Below are 4,362 nucleotides of genomic sequence, written 5' to 3'. Positions count from 1 at the left end.
TTCTAGGTGCACTAGTTCAGATATTACACCTACATCTTTCATTTGCTTTAGCTGGATAGGGAATCGGGGTCTATTACAGAATGGTTGAGGTTGGAAGGGACCTCTGGAGATCATTCAGTCCAGCCCCCTGCCCGAGCAGGGTCACCTAGAGCACATTAGACAGGGTTGTATCCAAGCAGGTTTTGAATATCTCCAGAGAAGGAGACTCCATAACCCCTCTGGGCAGCCTAAAAAGTCCTGGCAGCGGTGGGATTCAAACCCACGCCCCCAAAGAGACTGGAGCCTTAATCCAGCGCCTTAGACCGCTCGGCCACGCTACCACACCTGTGTGATGGCAGGTACTTGTGCCCAGAATTTGTAGCAGAATAGCCAGTTTGCATGCAGCATAATGATAGGTATTCATCACATGGAAATGAGAAAAGTAGGGAGGGTAAAGTAGGAGAGGAGAACATGAAACAAGAAGCTATGCTTAGAAATTTCCCTAGTGATGAGCAGTGGCTCGGAGCAGAGGCAGTGCTCCTGGACCCTGCAGCATCCCCCCAAAGCAGCACTCATTTCAGTGCAACATAGCAGTGTTCAGGCACGTAGCCTCTTTGTGTCTGAATGCCACACGTTTGTGGGACTGGCTGGGATCGGAGGAGTGTTTTTCAGGTGGAAAAATCAATATTTCTATGGGATTGCCAGGGAGCCAGGAACTGCATTAATAACCCCCAACAGACCTCATAAAACCAGAGAGACACTGCCAAAGGAAAAGGACTGAGCAAAGTTTACAGTTGCAAAAAGAGTGGAGGAGGAATCAAAGCTTGTGACGTAATTTTGTGTGAATAAGGTCAGAACATTTTGTTTTGGCTGCATGAGTGGGACTTTCACAACGGAATGCAATGTTGAAATATTTTGACTATTTTATGGTATAGGAGGTAAAACTCAGAATGCAACTTCTCCAGCATTTCCAGTTGAGTAAATATTTGAACAAAACGATATGCTACCACCAGCTGTGGGTGCACTTTCACCATCATTCCCAGGTCCACTTGGAGGGAAGAAATATTGCTCCTGAATCCATGCTGCTCTCCCAGAATGTTGGATGCTCCCTAAGCTCTGCCCTTGAAGGCCACTCAGTCGCCGTGTAGCATTAATGCCTCCTGAACAACCTCGTTTCCTCCGGGGTCGTATTTGGGATAATATGTTCTCAGCTGAGCGGTGAGGACAGCACCTTCCTGAGATCAGGGAAAGATCTATCATTGCACCTAACGCCCCGCTGGAGGGTGGAGAAGAAGAGGTGCTGCCAGTCATGTCTCTGGTGCCTCATCAAGAAGGATTAGAGCAGGACTGGGCATTCCCAGGGAGTCCAGGATGCCAGTTCACACAGCCAGCGTTTTGGGGTCCTCTTGTTGTAAATGACCAAGACGTGCATTACTGTGCAGCCTCCTAGTGTGTTTGAAAGTCCTGCTCTGCCTTCAGCAAGGAATAGATTTCCACAGCCCCAAGGAAGGAGGTGAAGCTGTGCCCTGAAATGCGTGATAGATAAATGCCAGACACCGAGCTAGCACTGGAGGGAAGAGTTTCACTCACCCATGCACCATGGCAGGGGACTAATGGAAGAAGTGAATGTATCTCTTTACTCAGCAGTATGGCTTATTTTCAGGAGGGAAAAATGAGCTCACTGGGACTGTTAGTTTCCCTTTTGCCTTCCCTCTCGCTCCTCAGAGCTGTGGAGATGGGTAGGGGAGGGTCTGACTCTTGCTGAAAGCATTTTGGTTAGCTGAGCTGGAGAGGAGAGACAAGAAATCTGCAGCAGATCTTGCACGGCAGCCGCCAGCTTTCTCCTTGGAGGGAGGGAGAGCAACGAAGGAGCTGCGCTGCTGGCGTCACGGCCCCTTCCCTGCCGTGCCCGGCTTGGCCCGGCTCCACGCCACCCTCATCCAAGGGCAGAGGAGGAGCGACAACCTCACACTTCGTTATTACTCATCGTGGTGGCTATTTCTTACTTAGTGATTTAATAGCGCACTTTCCACTAAGTGCTTTACTAAACATGCTCTAATTTCTGCAGTCCTCTTCTAGCTCAAGGGTTTGAAGTGCGAGGATGACAGAAGGATTGAGACTTCACAGAAGGAAGTTTGGGTCAAATCCTCGGCTAGTGCAAGTCTTCCTGGCTGCGCTGATTTCAACATCCCATTTCAGGACCAAAGTTGGCAAGGATCTTTTGAAGTGCAGATGTCTCAGAAAAGCAACAATGCACAGAAATCTCTTTAAATGATAGTAATAAAAAGAAAACAACGATAGGAAATATATGTAAACCATCCCTAATCACAACCAGGAAATCGACTTCGCTAGAGAAGGGCTGAGCATGTGTCTAATCTGAGCTTGGGATAGGAACAGAAGAAACGTAGAAGGAATCAATTTTTACCACGTTATGCTGAGCCTCCCACTGACAGACAAGAGCCAGCTGCTGGTGTCAACGCTGAAGGCATAACATGACCGAGCAGCTCTGCACGTTGGGGCCAAGATCCACTGGCGGCACACCCATGGCTCCGGGGCCACTGGGAAATCTGGAGACATCGGCCGAGTCCTTCCCCTTTGGTGGCATTGCATTGGTGGCAACATCGAATCACAACTTGGAGCTCTAGACCTCCTAGCTCCTGAGCAGCACAGCACCTCCCCTGTGCTGCTTCACCCTCTTACGTGAGAGCAACCCAATGAATGCAAGAAGTTTAACTCGTTAACTCTCCTCCCTAGCTAATTCCTTCTCCATATAGGCCTTTCAGACCTTCAGAGAGAGCAGAAGGCAAGGAGAGGCTACTTCAGCTAACTGGACCTCTGGAAAATGCCCAGGGGACTGCATTTCTCAGATATTGCTGTGATAACTTAGAGATTTGCTGTTAACATGGCAAAATATTCCAGAACACGAGGAGAGTACAGAAAGCCTGAAGCATTCTAGTAGATACTGTAGCTTGTAAAAAAGATGTGGTCAAAAAAAATAGTCTTCAAAATGCTGTGCAATGTCAGAATATCTGCAAAGGCAACAACCTTTTTTTGAAAAAAGGGATCTAGTTCAAATATATTCTATACAGCTATATGCACTCATGCATTTATAAACGTTGAGATCAGCACCGGATGGTGTTTTTTATTTAGTTTCACGCTTCGCTAACTTCTCTAAATTATGTGGAACGCTCCTTTTTTTAATACCCAAACTTCTGCCTGTTCCCAATTACCAAAAGAAAAAAGAAGAGAAAAGTAAAAAAAGAAAAAGAGTGAGGTCCATGGAAGAAGCTGACACCACAATGAAGCAATCGTCGGCTACACAATGCGTCCTTCTTGCCTGAAACATTTGAGATGAGTTGGAGGCTGGAGAGATGGAGGAGTTAAGGCACACGCGTGTAGGCAGCAGAGGAAGACACTGACACAGATAGAAAGAGGTCTTGAGTATTTCAAAAACCCTGAAGTAAACGTCAGAGATATTTTGATGATAATCATCCCTGTCTTCTGGTTTGCATACTTGGAGGATTTATACTGCCTTGAAAAAAATAAAAAAGGGAAATCCGCAGTGCTTTTTGGGGGTAATTTGTTAAATTTCAGTAGATACAAATCAAAGCTTCGGACTCTGCGGGAGGCTCACCTTTGAACAGGAAAACTGTAAGTAACCAGGACCTCCAGTGACTCAGGACACCCTGCTTGTTCCGCTATTGCGTCTTTATCCAGTGATCAAGGTTGCTGTTTAATATGAGAATTGAAGATGGTTTTTATTCAATTATTGCATTAGTAGGAGTCTGAAGCAGTCTCATGATCACCAGGGTTATTGCTGTATGAGTTAATGTTCACACCCCTTTTGGGTGTCCCAGAGGAGCCCTGCAGGCTTACGGCCAAATTTTATTTTGACTTGGATCCCAGTGTGCAAGCCAACTGTTTCTGCATTTCATTTCTGTCATATCCTGTACATTAAAACACCATTAATTCAAACCTTTTGTTTCTAAGAACAACTGTGCTGTAAAACAGCAGTAAAAGGCTGCCAAAGTTCTCTTAAAATCAGTGTAATATCATGTTCATTCACGCAAACTGGGATGTAAAAATAAAGAAAATATATATTTTGGTCAAAAACATACTAGAAATAATAATTCTTTCCTCCTCGACTTTGCAAGGAGATGAGAGGGAATCAGTCTGTAAGCAGGTTTCTCCCCATGACCGTGGGATTATACAGAGCCTCCCCCCTCCAGTTTTTACCATTAAATAAAAAACAATCTGCTAAAAGATTTTCATGTGCTGTTGTGAAATACATTAACCTCAGACTTGTGATGTAAGTTGTTCTGTACTACTTGCATTGGCTTTGCGCTGGTAACATGAGAGCCCATTTCAGATTTATTCTTACCT

General features: G+C 45.6%; 1 non-coding gene across 1 annotated transcript; it reads right to left on the bottom strand.

Moving 5' to 3' along the window:
• Positions 1-238: 238 nt before the first annotated feature.
• Positions 239-320, bottom strand: TRNAL-AAG (transfer RNA leucine (anticodon AAG)). The gene has a single exon. It is a non-coding gene; the product is annotated as a tRNA-Leu (tRNA).
• Positions 321-4,362: the final 4,042 nt, after the last annotated feature.

Source organism: Rhea pennata, chromosome 15 (assembly GCF_028389875.1).
Source record: "Rhea pennata isolate bPtePen1 chromosome 15, bPtePen1.pri, whole genome shotgun sequence".
Lineage (NCBI taxonomy): Eukaryota > Metazoa > Chordata > Aves > Rheiformes > Rheidae > Rhea > Rhea pennata.
The sequence above is the reverse complement of the archived record's forward strand: the minus strand, read 5'-3'. Positions and strand labels throughout refer to the sequence as shown.